Source organism: Bos grunniens, chromosome 10 (assembly GCF_055505025.1).
Source record: "Bos grunniens cultivar Pamir isolate PY7600 chromosome 10, Bosgru_T2T1.0, whole genome shotgun sequence".
Taxonomy (NCBI): Eukaryota; Metazoa; Chordata; class Mammalia; order Artiodactyla; family Bovidae; genus Bos; species Bos grunniens.
Genome location: NC_141174.1, coordinates 28,004,392 through 28,022,080, shown reverse-complemented (window position 1 = coordinate 28,022,080; position 17,689 = coordinate 28,004,392). Strand labels below are relative to the sequence as shown.

The 17,689-nt window shown below is 40.2% G+C and overlaps 1 protein-coding gene and 1 long non-coding RNA gene across 3 annotated transcripts in view; both read right to left on the bottom strand.

The window, feature by feature from the left end:
* KCNH5 (potassium voltage-gated channel subfamily H member 5) overlaps nucleotides 1-11,986 on the bottom strand; it is a 496,645-nt gene extending 484,659 nt beyond the window's left edge. Inside the window, exon 1 of the mRNA XM_086318923.1 lies at nucleotides 8,266-11,986. The gene's annotated coding sequence lies outside the window, so the exon portion shown is untranslated. The remainder of the gene's footprint in view (nucleotides 1-8,265) is intronic.
* Nucleotides 11,987-13,219: 1,233 nt separating this feature from the next.
* LOC147364210 (uncharacterized) overlaps nucleotides 13,220-17,689 on the bottom strand; it is a 151,492-nt gene continuing 147,022 nt past the window's right edge. For both annotated transcript variants that reach the window (XR_015133632.1, XR_015133633.1), the window contains exon 3: nucleotides 13,220-13,314. This is a non-coding gene — a long non-coding RNA (uncharacterized LOC147364210). The remainder of the gene's footprint in view (nucleotides 13,315-17,689) is intronic.

Sequence of the window (17,689 nt, the reverse complement as noted above, 5' to 3'; positions counted from 1 at the left end):
TACAGTGTGGTCTTTTTGTCTTACACTATCTTATGACCTTGTCTGATTTTGGTATCTGTGATGTGTGAGTTCAATAGCAGAATATCATGGGCCAATTCCTATCACTGAATAACACAGGCAAAACAGAAATAAATGAGTTAAAACAGAAACATAATACAACAAATATCTGAAACAACCACAACAGAGGATGAGATGGTTGGATGGCATCACCAACTCAATGGACATGAGCTTGAGCAAACTCCAGGAGACAGTGAAGGACAGGGAACCCTGACACACTGCAGTCCAGGGGGTCACAAAGAGTTGGACACAACTTAGCGACTAAACAATATATACAGTCATTTTACTATGTCATGGGGGTGGCAGGGAAAGGTGCAAAGCAGAATGAATAAATAGATGAGGAGAGAAACAAGTCCTTACTTGAGTGAGTTTTGCTAATTCCTCTTCAAAGACATTTTATAAATATCTAATATTTATCATTAATAATTGAACATTTTAATTGTCACAAAAGGAATCTCTTTGTTTTTGATTGTCACTGTAGAAGACTACATGAAATAATTTAACTTTTTATTTTATATTGGAGCATATCTGATTAACAATGTTGTGATAGTTTCAGGTATACAGCAGAGCAACTCAGCCAAGCCTATACATGTATCCATTCTTCCCCAAACTCCCCTTCCATCCAGACTGCCACATGACATTGAGCAGAGTTTCCTGTGCTATACAGAGTAGGACCCTGTTGGTTATTCACTTTGAACATAGCAGCATGTACCTGTTCAGGCCAAACTCCCTAACTATCCCTTCCCTGCCTCCCCTTCCCCTCTAGTAACCATAAGTTCATTCTCTACATCTGTGGTCTGTTTCTGTTTTGTAAGTAAGTTCATTTGTATCATATCTTTTTAGATTCTTCATGTAAGGGATACCATATGATATTTCTCTAACACTGTTGAGATAATTTTTAAAACTTTAACACAAACCTTTCTAGACTAATAGAATCAGAGGCTCTGATTTTACAAATCTCTCTTCTAGCATCAACAGTTAAAATTTGCAGAACAAAAACATTTTCCTAAAAACAAGACGTCAGCTACTATTTACGGGAAAAGTGCTGCTAGTTTTCAACAACATAACATAATGTCGATAAATGAGAGAAAGAGAGACAGAGATTGAGCAGAGACTTTGAGGAAAGGCATAAATTTTCTGTGTATGCTTTTTTCCCCACTGATATGAGTCAACAATATAATTTTTTAAAGTAAGAGAAAAATATAAGGATTTTAGAAGGCTCTGGAAATGAATTCAATAATCAAGAAGACAAAGCATCTCCTTCCTACAGGGTTTTTCCCATCAGTCTCTAAGCACACCTATTAATAGAAGTGACTTCAGTGACTCATCTCTTTCTTTTGTGAGAAGAACCGTGAGCCTCACCAGCAGTGCCGTGGGGACCTTTTGCAATGCAGGTAGTATGGGGCTGTAGCCAGAAATTACGTATTCTATAGAGTTTCCAAGTTGGTTACACAGTATAAACAGTCTGAATGGAACAGAATGAGAAAGGGGAGCCAAATGAAAAGGAAACCAAGGCAGGAACTGAAGTGAGGAGGATCTTTAGTAACAAAAGGAAAAAATAACTCTCTGAGCAAATTCTGGGGCTTCCTATAGCTTTCTAGGCACAATCTTCCCCCTCAAGCATGCCACACTTGAGGTGGGCAGGTTGAAAGCCATTAAAGCAGAAGAACTCCTCATTTCTGTCTGGTGCACGCAAAGATGACACTCTGATTCTTCTGGAAACTAATACACAGCAGGTATCAAAAGTAACCTACCTGCTGATCCAGAGCTTGTGGATCCGTATCACCTTGGTGACCACGCTAGATAGACAGATAAATGGATACATATTTTTCCCTCTTTCTTTTTTAATTGCTAAAATGCTGAACATGTTTTGTTTTTTCCTATAGTACACCACATACTCAATCCAGATAAAAGACTTACCCACGTATACAATAGAAAATTGTCAACAACACTTACATCGAGCACAACAGTCAGCCTTTGTAAATGGCTGCCTGGATAGTGTTATCTGAAATGAAAAGAAATGTTCACCCCGAAAAGTACCTCCCTGATTATCCTGGCACATTGTAGGCCAGTTCTGATTACCTCTGAAAATTTGTAGCATAAATGCTACCCAATTGAGCAGGCCATGATAAAGTAGATTTAAACAAGAAGACCAAGGGCCTGGTGTTATTGATGCTTAAATTTTTACTAAATAATCAAAACTGTGATTAATAGGATGAACATTATTATAAGATTTCTTAACAAAGAGAACACATTTTAAAGTATTTTATACACCAACAATGTACAAACAACAAACACTGAATTTCCAACATCCAAATGAAACTTACCCCAAATAGTAACAAACTAGAACTTGAAATGCATTTTGTAATTAGAGCAGGGATATAAACCTGCTCTGCTATATGATAGGTAGTTCCTCAGACCAGCCCAAAAGAGATATTTTTCCCTCCTGACCAAACTTTTTTCTCTAGTTCACTTCCATCAACATATACCTTGGTTCTCTCCATTATATCTAGTTCCCATTCACTTTTCAGTCTAGGATGTGCTACCCTCTAAACAGCTCTTCTCAAATTGTTTCCAGTAGGGTCAACCCTTCACTCCCTCCCTACTCCCCTTCTTCATATGTCCCAATTTGGGCCCCCTCCATACTAGCCCCCACTCCCAGAATCCAGTTCAGAAATGACACAAAGCAGAACTAATTACCAACCATGGTCCAACAGCTCACCAGGAAAAGCACTTCCTTTGGAGCAGGTACTGATGAAGAAGGAAGGCTTATCCAGGGACACATCCCATTTACAACTTCTGATCTGTATAACTGGAAAAGTCATGGTAAAGGATTGAGGAAAAATCCGAGGGATTCCTGAATATGACTAGGGGATCTTTCAGATTGATCTTTAATTAATTAATCTCCTCTAATTACATTGATCTTTCAGACCAATGACTCCACCTGGTTGACACCCAGAGCTTCCTCAAGTTACTCTTAACAGGGAGGCAAGGCCCGTCTAGATGAAGCAAACAAAGAGAACAGAAACAATGCAGGTTATGCTGTTATCAGAGGGAGGAAACAAGTTGTCACAGGTACCAAACCCAACTTGGACCACTGAGACCATGAGAAGATGATAGAAGACAGAGGCTGCCCAGCATAAAAACATGATCCTAAAAGCAACATCCGCTGGATCATGGAAAAAGCAAGAGAGTTCCAGAAAAACATCTATTTCTGCTTTATTGACTATGCCAAAGCCTTTGACTGTGTGGATCACAATAAACTGTGGAAAATTCTGAAAGAGATGGGAATACCAGACCACCTGATCTGCCTCTTGAGAAATCTGTATGCAGGTCAGGAAGCAACAGTTAGAACTGGACATGGAACAACAGACTGGTTCCAGATAGGAAAAGGAGTACGTCAAGGCTGTATATTGTCACCCTGCTTATTTAACTTATATGCAGAGTAAATCATGAGAAATGCTGGACTGGAAGAAACACAAGCTGGAATCAAGATTGCAGGGAGAAACATCAATAACCTCAGATATGCAGATGACACCACCCTTATGGCAGAAAGTGAAGAGGAACTAAAAAGCCTCTTGATGAAAGTGGAAGACGAGAGTGAAAAAGTTAGCTTAAAGCTCAACATTCAGAAAATGAAGATTATGGCATCCGGTCCCATCACGTCATGGCAAATAGATGGGGCAACAGTGGAAACAGTGTCAGACTTTATTTTTTGGGCTCCAAAATCACTGCAGATGGTGACTGCAGCCATGAAATTAAAAGACGCTTGCTCCTTGGAAGGAAAGTTATGACCAACCTAGATAGCATATTCAAAAGCAGAGACATTACTTTGCCAACAAAGGTCCATCTAGTCAAGGCTATGGTTTTTCCAGTGGTCATGTATGGGTGTGAGAGTTGGACTGTGAAGAAGGCTGAGCACCAAAGAATTGATGCTTTTGATCTGTGGTGTTGGAAAAGACTCTTGAGAGTCCCTTGGACTGCAAGGAGACCCAACCAGTCCATTCTGAAGGAGATCAGCCCTGGGATTTCTTTGGAAGGAATGATGTTAAAGCTGAAACTCCAGTACTTTGGCCACCTCATGCAAAGAGTTGACTCATTGGAAAAGACTCTGATGCTGGGAGGGATTGGGGGCAGGAGGAGAAGGGGACGACAGAGGATGAGATGGCTGGATGGCATCACCGACTCGATGGAAGTGAGTCTGAGTGAACTCCGGGAGTTGGTGATGGACAGGGAGGCCTGGCGTGCTGTGATTCATAGGGTCGCAAAGAGTCGGACACGACTGAGTGACTGAACTGAACTGAAAAGGAGTCCAGGCAGCAGGAAAGAAATCTATCTATTAGAAAGAGATAAAGTCAATCAGGAGCCAACAGAAAACCCTGTAGCATTTCTACAACACTCAGGGTATGCCTCTGAAACTGTACCACCATTGATCCTGAGTCATTGGAAGGGAATCCTGAGGTCATATTTCATTTTCTGAAGTGCCCCCAACTTTAGGTGTAAACTTCAGAACCCGGAAATAGGACCATATACCCCTACCTCTCACCTGGTTGAGGTTATCTACTAGGTGTTTAATAACTGAAATATTGAGGAGGAAAAGTCAGAGCATTAAAAGGCCCAGAGGTAAACCCACCTACTTACTGTTGCCCTCCACCCTCAACTGGTTGGCAAGGGAATCTGGACTAATTGCCCACAGAAACTCTCGAGTCTGGTGAGCCACCCCCAGCCCCCACCAAAGGATAGCAAGCCAAGGAAACAAGGAACAGTCAGTGCATGCACATCTGTAAACAAGAGGGACCACTGGAAGGGAGAATGCCCTCATCACCCCCAAGGGGGAATGGAAATGGCAGATCCCAGCTTCCACCCTCGAAGGCAGATGGTCCAAATAGAGGAAGAAAGATGAGGCCAGGGCTTCCTAAGCCAGCACTCCAATTGACCCTCAAGGAGACCCAATTGACACTGGATGTAGGGAGATGACTCTATTGAATTCTTAGTCAATGCTAGTGCCATTTATTTGGTTCTGAACACCAGATCAGGTAAACTCAGTCACAGAGTTGTAAAATTATGGCGGTATCAGGGAAGGCCCAAGAATGGGCACTCATAGAGCTATCAAAATGTAAACTGGTTTAACACATGCTTACCCATTCCTTCCTGTATGTCTCCGAATGCCATATACGCCTGCTGGGAAGAGCTATCTTACATACATTGAGAGACAAATTGAAGACTGGTGTCTCCTTAGACAAGGGGCACCAGATGATGCTTAATGGCCGAGGACAGACCTCTGTAGACAGAATGAGTCAACCTCCCTGGAGTCAGAAACGAATAAGATAAGCTATGGGAGCCAGTCCCATGCTAATTCATCTAAAATGTGACATACATGGCCCAAAAGGAACAGTACCCTCTCCATCAGAACCCTTTGTTGGCCTTGCCTCTGTTATACAAGGCTTAACTGACCATGGTCTTATTAGACCTTGGCAACCAGCCTGTGACACCCCCATTCTTTCTGTTAAAAAACCCACTGGGGAATACTGGATGATACAGGACCTCAGGGCAGTCAGTGAAGCCCCTGAGGATATACATCTAGCAGTTTCTAATCTCTATACCATGTTGGTTACTCTACTACTGCCAGGATGTGGTATTCTGTGTTAGATTTATTTTTTTTTATTTTATTTTTTAACTTTACAATATTGTATTGGTTTTACCATATATCGAAATGAATCCGCCACAAGTATAGATGTGTTCCCCATCCTGAACCCTCCTCCCTCCTCCCTCCCCTCTGTGTTAGATTTGAAAGATGCCTTCTTCTGTATTCATTAGCCTCAGAGACACAAGAAACGTTTGCTTCTGAGTTGCAGGACCCAAGCATGCAACAAAAACAACAATCTTGCTGGACAGTCTTGTCCCAAATGTTCAAAATTCCCCCACCATTTTTGAGGAAACTTTAGCTAGACACCTAAAAGATCTACATCTGGAGGAGGGAACCTCTGCCCAGTATGTGGACAATACTCTGACCACCAGTTCTGCTAAGGGGGCCTCTGACAAAAATACTATCAACACTCTGAATCATCTAGCCAATAAAAGATATAAGGAGCCCAAGAAAGAGGCTCAAATATCACAAGCTAAGGTGACCTACCTAGGCTTCATTCTCACAGTAGGTCAGAGAACCCTAGCCCAGGAAAGGAAAGAAGCCATTTTTGCAACCCCGCCTCTCCCAAAACTAGAAGACCGCTTGGGGGTTCCCTGGGATGATCAGATTTTGTTGCATCTGATACCCAAATATGGTCTAATAGCTAGGCCTATATATGAAAAATTGAAGGGAAAAGATGACCCTTTTCTATGGAATTCAGAATGTAAAGGGACCTTTCAAGAATTAAAAAAGCAATTACTTCAGGTCCCTGCCTTGGCCCTCCCAGATTTAGCTAAACCCTGTGAGCTTTACAGTCATGAGAAAAGGGGAATCACCTTCAGAGTATTAGCTAAAAAACTGGTACTCCTTACTCTGTTGATTGCTATTTCTCTAAACAATTAGATGAAACGACTACGGGATTGCCTCCTTGCCCACAGGAAGTAGCAGCTACTACAGTCCTAAAGGAAGCTGAAAAGTTAAGCAGTTTGGTCAGCTGGTCATTAAATGGACTTCACACCAGTTCAGGCTGTAGTGAGTTCAAAGGAAATGGAATGGCTATCTCCTGGAAGTTTGATTCAAGTTCAGGCTCTACTTTTAGATTACCCAGTGGTTACCATAAAAGCCTGTGGCACACTAAATCCTCCCACCCTGCTACCCACAGAAATGGAGCCCCTGGTGCACGACTGTACAGAAACAATAGACACGATCTAGTCCAGTCCCCTTGACTTGGGAAGTGAGCTTCTCCCAAATACCGAAGAGAAATGGTTCACAGACTGGAGCACTTTTATCAGAGATGGGGAAAGGTTAGCAGGATACACAGTAATCTCACAGACCTAAGTCACAGAAACAAGAAGTCTACCTCCAGGGACTCCTGCCCAAAAGGCCAAGCTGGCAGTACTTGCCAGAGTCTTAATAGTCAGGACAGGGAAGATCTTAAATTTTTACACAGACATTCTGTAGGTGTATGCCACCCAAAACACACACGGGGCTATTTGGAAGAAAGGAGATATGTTTACTGCAGAGAATAAACAGGTGAAACATGGCTTAAGGATTTTCACGTTCTTAGAAGCAGTGCAGCTTCAAAACCTGGTGGTGGTGATTCATCATAAGGGTCACCAAACGGGGGGGGCGCAGAGGTAATAAAGGAAACAAAAAGGCAGACCCAACTACCAACAGGGCAACCCTAGAACCACTTGGCTACTTCCCTCACACCTTGAAAGCCAGATCCATCCAATTATTACCCAGTCCGCACAAAAGAAGATTAGACAAAGCCCAAAGAGGGGGCTTCAGCAGAGACCTAGAAGGCCAGGTGTGGCTAGTTAATGAATGTGGCGATACTGCTCTCCTCAAATTGCAGCTTGTCAAGCCATCAGGGAGGCTCATCAAGGAACTCACCGTTGGAAGGAAGCCCTACGTAACTGGTCAGTTGAGGTTATGGTAACTCCTGGTATTAAAAGTACAGTCAGTCAGATAGTTGAGACATGTCCCATCTACACAATGAACAACCCCAACACTACCGGTGTGACCCTGTCTCTGATCTGAAGCTTCTCTTCTGAAAAACACTAAAAATGTGAACAGGGATACTCAGGCCAGGGCAGTGAGCCTCAATAGCAGGGCACGATTGTGCCTTCAGGCAAAAGACTGTGATGCCTTTGTTTTCAGGAAAAATTTGACTTGTGACTATTATTCTCTTGCTAATATATGTGCCAAGCATCTGAAACTGTCTGGTGTCCTTTGTCTCCCAAAGGTTAACCAATGGTGGTCCCTAGGGATAGAGTCTGGACTGAGGCCTGTGACCATCACACACATGGCATTTGGGGAGAAACTCTTTTCCTCCACCTGGAGTTCTGACAACACCCAAACTCATCAGGAAGACAGACCCATGCCCCTTAGTGCCCTCAAGAACAAGGATCAGGACAAAAGACAGAGAAGGGATTTATCACCTGCAAAGCCCATTAATTTACTTTCCCAGAAAGTATAGATAGACTCTGGGAAATAAAATAACATCTAACCTTTTTATTAATTTCCCTTGGTTCCTTGTCTAGTTTCATTGCTTGTAGGAGCCCACGCTGAGGCCTTACCTGGCCCTCAGACCAGAGTTCCTGGTGCAAAACTGCTGTGCCGACATCTCAGCTGGGCAAGCCATTCAAAATGGCGGTAGCGGGCCGTGTGCAGAGACACTGCATCCAACACCACCACCTGGAGCCTGAGCAGCACAGCTGCGGCTGCCCCATGAGAACTCTGCTCCCTCCCCACTCTGACAAGAGCCCTAGGAGGCAGCCCCACCCACAGCCTGCCTGTAGGGGAGTGTGTGCTCTAGAGCTCGAGCTCACACTTCTCCATTCTTCGATCAAAACAAAAGTTTTCCTTCACTTCTGACCTGGACTTGGTCTATTCTGTTGGCTCTAGTGACACCAAGCAGGAGGGTCCTTGCTGAGGATGGACTTGAAAGGGTCAGTAACAACTTTTCCTCTCAATCCCGTTCTTGACTCCACAACAGAAAGTGAAGTCCATGTTTGGTTCCTTGACCATTCCATGCTTCCTTCTGCCTCAGAACCCTGATCCTCTCTGCTGGACTTCTCTGCCTGAAACTCTCTCCTTCTTTCATTACTTTCTACTCAGAACACCCAATTCCCATACAGGTCCAGCACATATGGTTGTATAGGCTGTGCACTGAAGGACTCCAGGAGAACTCCATTCACATCTGAGTCTATGTGACCACCATCTTCCAGACCTTTGTAGTGTCTACATGATAGCTCTACACAGTCGTACATGATAGCTCTGGTCCACCAGTGTTATCCATACAGTTCTTGCTCTTTCCTTAAGTCTCTGCTTGCTGCTGCTGCTGCTAAGGTGCTTCAGTCGTGTCCGACTCTGTGCAACCCCATAGATGGCAGCCCACCAGGCTCCCCCGTCCCTGGGATTCTCCAGGCAAGAACACTGGAGTGGGTTGCCATTTCCTTCTCCAATGCATGAAAGTGAAGTCACTCAGTCGTGTCCAACTCTTAGCAACCCCTTGGGCTGCAGCCCACCAGGCTCCTCTGTTCATGGGATTTTCCAGGCAAGAGTACTGGAGTGGGGTGCCATTGCTAGAAGTTCCCTTTCTTCGGGAAGTTCTTCTGGACTTCCCCTCTTGGTCAAAGTTATGACCTGTCTTCTGTCCTCCTTTGGAACATCATGCTATTGAAGACAGCCCTTTTCACAAAATATTGCAACCATCTGTTTTCCTCTGGTAGCCCCTACTAGACTGTTAATGGTTCAGCAGGTCCAGGCCAAACTCAATAACTTCTCCTCACCCCCACTTCACTCACCCAGGCATTCACTTTCCATCACCCAAACTTCCCTTCTTCTATATTTTCTACTTTAGATTAAACTATTTATTCACTCAATTCTTCAACCCATTCTTTGACAATATTCTCATTTTACAATAAAAATTAATTAGTAACCACAGCACTTTTAACTAAGACTTCCAAGATAGCAAATATCAACCTGAGTTATATTGTAATTTTTGCTTCACATGCTAATTTCTCTACAAACCATGAACTTAAAGACACAAGACTTCCTCCCTTTCACCAATACCTCACATAATGCTTTAAACTATTCTGTATTAATATCTTTAGTAAACTACAAATCCAAATAAACGATTTGTTAGAACCCTGTTCATTCATTCTTATGCCTTGGGACATTGATTCTTTTAATTATATCTTATTCATTTGAAATTTGGCTTTCATTCAGAGAAATACTAAAAAGGGAATTTTTCTATAATCAAATGAACATTTTCTCATATAAATAAAAATAATTTTAGTGTACATTCACATTTATCACTACTTGTAAAATCTACCTCATTGCTGGAAATTTAACTGGCATAAAATAGATATTGGCAGTTATGGTGACAAAAGGATATTGTTTAGAAGAACACCATATACAGTAAAGCAGTCTGAAAATAAAATCAGAATTCTAAAAATTGTTCTTTTAAGTAAATTTCCATCACTTTGTTGATAACCAAACATTCTTATTGGTTAGAGATATAAAAACATAAATGTTTCCTTTTTAACAAAATCTCTCCCTACAAAAGAAAATTAAGTAGCTACTGTTTGAGTCTGGGCTCTGCTGCTTACTGATTTGGGGATCTTGGACAAGTCAATTAATGCTATAAAGCTTCAGTATCCTTATCTGTAAACAAAAGAGAAGTCATCATAATATGATCTCACAGAGTTAAATATCAAGATTAAATGTGAATTGGTAAGTAAAGGTGATTTCTAAACTCTAAAGTATTAAGTCACCATTATAATCACTGTTATGATTCCTACAAGGTAAATGGCTTTCCAAAGAATGACCCAGTCCCCATATGGATTTAGTCTTCACTCCCTGTAGTTACTTATTATTGGAGCTGGCTGTGAAAGACAAAGTTTCAGGTAGTGTTATCATGAAACTGGATAAGAAAATATAGTATGTATAAACAAAATGTACATGTACACTAGTATTTTGGCATAGAGTATATTTGCATTGAATATTTTAATGATTTTTAGGAAATTAAGTCATAGGAAGCCAATGCTCCAAGTCTTGCTTTCAGTCACCAAATAGTATAGAACGGAGTAAATATTCCAGGCTGTGCAAACCATATGATCTCTGGTATCACAACTACTCAATTAAGATCGTAAAAACAGCTATAAACAATGTGCATATGCATGAGAATGACTGTGTTCCAATAAAACCTTACTTATGCACATGAAATTTTGAATTTTACATTATTTTTAAATGGCCATGAAGTATTATTCTTCTTTTGATTTTTGAAACCATTTAATAATGTGAAAACAGCCCATGGAATGTACTAAAAACAGGTGTCAGGCCAGATTTGGTCAATGTGCCAACCCCCAGTATAAAAGATAACATCTCAAATCAAAGAATATACAAATAAATAGAAAGATATTCAGTGTTTGTGGATTGGAAGAATTGATATTGTTAAAATGGCCATAGTACCCAAAGCAATCTACAGATTTAATGCAATCCCTATCAAAATACCCATGACATTTTCCACAGGACTAGAACAAATAATCCTAAAATTCATATAGGACCACAAAAGACTGAAAATTGTCAAAGCAATCTTGAGAAAAATGAACAAAGCTAGAGGAATCAGGCATCCTGACTTCAGGCTATCCTGCAAAGCTATAGTAATCAAGACAGTATGGTATTGGCACCAAAACAAACACAGATCAATGGGACAGAACAGCCCAGAAATAAACCCACACACCTATGGTCAGTTAATCCACAACAAAGGAGGCAAGAATACATAATGGAAACAAAACAATATTTTTAATAAGTGGTGCTAGGAAAACTGAACAGCTATATGCAAAAGAATGAGACTAGAATATTTCCTCACACCATATACAAAACTCAAAATGGATTAAAGATCTAAATTTAAGACCTCAAACCATAAAACTCCTAAAAGAATATAAGCAGAATACACTTTGACATAGTCATAGCAATATCTTTTTGGATCTGTCTACTAAGACAAAAGAAAAAAACAAAAATAAACAAATGGTACCTAATTAAGCTTAAATGCTATTGCACAGCAAGGGAAACCACTGACAAAATGAAAAGACAAGCTACGAATAGGAAAAAAATATTTTTAAATTATATGACCAACAAGGGGTTAATATCCAAAATATATAAACAACCTGTACAACTCAATTTATAAAAAAAAATTTTTTTAAGTGGGTGTGCATGCTAAGTCATTTCAGTCACGTCAGAGTCTTTGTGATCTTATGGACCATAGCCAGGCTTCTCTATCCGAGGGATTTTCCAGGCAAGAATACTGGAGTGGATCACTATGTCCTCCTTCAGGGGATCTTTCAGACTCAGGGATCGGACATGTATCTCTTACATCTCCTGCATTGACAGGCAGAATATTTACCACTTGTGCCAAAGACTTTAACAGACATTTTCCAATGAAGACATACAGATGCCAAAAAGGCACATGAAAAGATGTTCAACATCCCTAATTCTTAGAGAAATGCAAAGCAAAACAAGGAGATATCACCTCACACCTGCCATAATGGCTATCTTTCATCAAAAAGCCTACAAATAACAAATGTTGGAGAGGATGTGGATATAAGGGAAACTTGTACAATGTTGGTGGGAATGTAAATTAAGGCAGCCACTATGGAAAACAGTAGGGAGGTTCCTCAAAAAATTAAAAATAGGACTACCATATGATCCAGCAATTCCATTCCTGGGTATGTATCCAGAAAAATAATGAAAACTAATTTGAAAAGATAGATGTACTCCCAATGCCCATAGCAGCGTTATTTACAAAAGCCAAGATATGGAAGCAATCCATGTTGCCATCAACTGATGAATGGATAAAAATGTGGTATATATATTCAATAGATTATTAGCCATAAAAAAAAAAGAATAAAATTTTGCAACAACATGGATAGGGATGGAGGGTATTATGCTTAGTGAAACTTCAGAAAAAGACCAATACTATACATTATTACTTACATGCATAATCTAAAAACAAAACAAAACAAATGAATATAACAAAACAGAAACAGATCACAGATGCAATAGAACAACTTAGTGGTTACCATCTCTCTTACCCAGTGGGAAGAGAGATGAGGGAGGGGTACAATAGGAGTAGGAAATTAAGAGGTACAAATGACTATGTATAAAATAAATGAGACACAAGGGTATATTGTACAGCACAGGGAAAGCAGTCAACATTTTATCACTTTAAATGAAGTGTAACCTATAAAAAATATTTAGTCACTATCCTATACAAGTGAAATGAATTCAGCATTGTAAACCAAATATATTTTAATTAAAAAATAAGCATATAAGTAAATAAAAGATAACAGCTCACACTGGACAGTTTTCTCATAAAAGCAATGCAGGTTAACTCCTTTTGGTGTAGTAATTTAGCCAAGTTTGGCAGTTTTCTAAATTGGAATATTTTTGAGATTATGTTATATGTAAAATTCTTGATCGTTTCTATAAACATTGTTAGGGGAAATTGGAAGTAGCTATCCCACAGGAGGTCACTGTCTACTTTAATTTAAGATACGACAAAATATACTTATGCATATCCTGTAACGCATCATCTGTCTTCAGGCCGCATACCATGTAATCTGGAAAGACATATATAGAGATTTCTCATTACACATTTGCATCTGCAAAATCTTTGCATCTTGTTTGTTTATTCTATTTCCCAGGCAGTGTAATGAGAGTGTGGTTCAGAGAGCCACTCAAACCATGCTTAAATCCCAGCTTCCCACTTAATACCTGTGTGACTTAAAGAGAATTCATCAAATTCTTTAAAATTAATTCCTCATTTGCAAGACAAGAAAAATGACAAGAGTATTTGCAGAGTTACTTCAAAGTGAAAGATCATGTATCTAAAATGCCTGGGGCAAAGAATGGTTCCTTTTCCTCATTCTGCTTCCAATTTCAAGAAAGTTTTGAAATCCATCTCCTACTCTGACTTAAGGTGAATTTCCCCCTTTGATTTCTCCTTTGTCTGATTCAGTAGGATCATACAAAGGACCATTAATGTTTATAAATTTTTATCAACATTTTATCTACATTTTAAAATGCTTTTTTACGGAGAAGGCAATGGCACCCCACTCCAGTACTCTGGCCTGGAAAATCCCATGGACGGAGGAGCCTGGTAGGCTGCAGTCCATGGGGTTGCAAAGAGTCGGGCACGACTGAGCGACTTCATTTTCAGTTTTTTTTACAATGAAGCTGAGTACTCATTTTATGGAAACATTTAGATGCCTGTTTTTAAAGCACAGAGATTCACAAGAACATCTAAGCATTAATCTCAAGTACATGTGTGTGTGCTAAGTCACTTCAGTCCTGTCCAACTCTTGGCCACTCCATGGACTGTAGTTCCCCGGGCTCCTCTGTTCATGGGATTCTCCAGATAAGGATACTGGAACAGAATTCTATGCCCTCCTCCAGGGGATCTTCCTGATCCAGAGTGCCAAAAAGTTCCATAAATCATTCATATTTTCCCTTATAACACATTAATATCCTTTATATTTGTAAAAAAAAAACTGCAAGTCTACTTTGTTTTTCTTTTAGATGTACAAACATTTAAAACTGTCAATCTTTCCTTTTTTCATCAAACCAAAAATCTACTGAGAATTTTCATCATCTAACAGGAAAAAGCTGAGGAAAAAAAAAAAAAAATCTCTTGACAATGAAGGACCAGTGATCAGAGCCAATCAGGTATCCTTCCCAGCTATTTTCTTACTTGCCCCTCAGATCACTGATTTGGCAGAAGGTTCTGGAGTCTGCCTATGCTCAACTTTCAGTTCTTCAGCTAGAAGGTTGAGTAATATTGGGCAAGTTCAGTAACCTTCTCTGTGCCTCAGTTTCCTCTTCTATCAAATGGAGCTAAGACTAGTATCAGCTCACAGGAAGGTCTGTGCTGCTGCTGCTGCTGCTGCTGCTAAGTCGCTTCAGTCGTGTCTGACTCTGTGCAACCCCATGGACGGCAGCCCAACAGGCTCCCCTGTCCCTGGGATTCTCCAGGCAAGAACACTGGAGTGGGTTGCCATTTCCTTCTCCAAAGCACGAAAGTGAAAAGTCAAAGTGAAGTCGCTCAGTCACGTCCGACTCTTAGCGACCCCATGGACTGCAGCCTACCAGGCTCCTCCATCCATGGGATTTTCCAGGCAAGAGTACTGGAGTGGGGTGCCATTGCCTTCTCCGAGGAAGGTCTATAGTGAGGATTAAATTGTGTGTCTCAAACTGGGTCCTCTCAAAATTGAGAATGAAATGGGTTTGGGTTCAGGTAGCCTGTCTGGAAGGTGCTCCCAGGGAGCAGGAATTGTAAAACAACAGAGGGAGAAACTCCAAGTCCATTCAGATGCATTGATTCTAGGACTGGTTACTGCTCCAAGTCACTTGGCTCAATCCTGCAGGGAGACTTCTGAAGAGCCTTATATTAATAGAATGACCCTCAAACTTATACCTTTAAAGGATAAGAAGCCGGAGGAATTAGTCCGCTAACTCCTACTCCTCATTTGTAGTGGTTCACTCCCAGTAGCTTAACTTCCCCCTCACAAGCTGGCTGGCTTGTTCTCTGACTGAGCAGACTTCCTCAGCTTCAGAGGAAGCCCAGAGGCAGGATAGTTGAGGCATGTCCTTGAGGTGACATGATATCAGCAAGCACAGAACTTTTCATCTTGGCTGCACTAAACACCAATGGCAATAGTTTCAGAAACTCTCTAGCACAATATATGAAACATCAAGCACAGCATTTAGAAAATAGTAACTCCTGAATGAATTATAGCTCTTAATATTAATTTTGTTATCAGAATCAACTATGCTATAGAAAGACAAATCCTGTTCATCCTCTGGATCCTGAATACCGAATAATAATGACACAGACCCAGATAGGAAGTGCCAGCAAGAGTGCAACTAGCAGAAGGGCACAAAAATAATGAGCTCAGTTAGGACTTCACAGGGTTTTAGGTGCCTACAGGGTACTCTGGTGAAGATAACTAACAGATAGAAATTTGGTCTGGAACTTAGGAGAGAACAGATAAGAGCAGAAGATGGAGACTCTGGAACCACCAGCATCTACATTAGAGTTCAAATATTAATACTTGATCATAGAGAAAGACAAGCTGAGTGGAGAAAAGAGGGCTAAGAATAGAACCTTAAGCCATAGTAGCATTTAAGAGACTATGAAAAGAGGGCAACACTGGAAAGCAAACACAAAATAACTCTGCCAGGAAGGTCGGAGGAAAGCAGGAGAGGCTGGTGTCATGGAAACCAGAGCAGAGAAGAAGAGGAAAGTTTCCAGAAGGAGGGAGTATCCAACAGGGTCAAATACTGCAGAGATCAACATGAAAACAATCAAAACATGCTCATTACATACATAGTTTAAAGTATGTATTTGTTTTTAATGAAGTATTTTTTAGTTGGGAAAAATAGAAACAACAGGGCAATTTAAAGACTGAGACACAGCAGATCTATCAAATTCAATTCAATACAAAAGATTTTTACTGCACACCTGCAGCATGCCCAGAGCATAACTGAAACTGGGTATCCAAAAATCACGTAAAACTAAAAAAAAAACAAAACACACACATAAAGCGAATAATTTAAGTTTCTTTGAATCTCTTATCTTTTTCTGTCCTTGAAAAGTGAGCTTTATAATGTGAACATTTGATATCATGAAATTGGCCTCAAGCTTTAACTCTATTTGTGTGCATTGCTTATTATCAAGCATTCCCGATTGCTCTTTCCACACTAGAATGCAAAGTATGTCAGTTGAACAATGGAAGCTATGCAAGCCAACCTCATTATTAATACGCCCACTGGCTTTTCCAAACATATGCTTAAATATCTTCTTCATTCTAGGATTTGATAGCTTAGTATCTCAAAACAAGAAACCTTGCTGGTTTTGTTGCCAAAATAACCAATCGTCTTTTAGTTTTGTGGTTGGAAGCCATTGGCCACTAGGTGGAGAAAGATACCAAGTGACCCCCTAGCTAAAGGCATGAACTAAATTTTTAGTTCCCCAGATTCACTTGGTGACTTCTCTAAATAGTAGGTTGGATTCAGTTACGAACAAAGGAAATCTCTATGAATGGTGATGTCAAGTATTCCACGCACTTGGGGGTCATTCTTTTCTCTGGAATCTGTGCATTCACTTTGCAAGAATGAGTTCCCTGCCCTTCTCATCAAGATAACTCTCAGAATTTGAATTAATGAGTTATTGTTCTGCCTCTCAGCCTTGAGCCTTCCACACAGCACTGGTAACATAGTTCTTGCTCCATGAGTGAAATAAAGGGGAGGCACCCCATGAGTCATCTTCCAGGCCCTGTACCACACTCAGATACCACCCTTCCCCTCAAAAACACAACCATACCCTTCAGAAATATTTGAATTTTTACTGGGGACCTCGGAAGGACAAAAGATCTTTAGAATCAAAAGTGAGAAAACTCTCAAGGGTGAAATTTGAGAACCATGACTGGCATACCAATAACTCACCCACAATCTGTTTTGACCTGAATCATAGTAAATTTACTGTTATCTTGAAAGCTTATGTAAATAGTATTTTATAGAGAAATCTGTCCCTCTAGTCAAAAGACATTTTTATTCAAGTAAATTTTATTAAAAATTAACTCTATTCAGTTCCTTTTTGCTATGTTCTTTGTCTTCCAAACTTTTAAAATCACAATATAATTTTCGTCCTTTTCCTTTCTAAAGTTTTTCTCTAATACATCTCTCCTAATTTTAATGAATTAATCACTTTCACAAAAGACTTTTTTTATTTCACAAAAGACTCTAAATAAATGTTTTTAACTTTCTCTTCAAGTAAAGTTTTTTGGGTTTTTTTTGTCACCCCTCATCCAAACATGTCCAAATATGTGAGTTATTTGCTGGAAAATATTTCCCACTTTGCAATTAATGACTATTTGCAGAGAGGAAAAATAAAAAGTCATAATTGTTTCATGGATTTTCTTGGATTTTCTTGTCCAA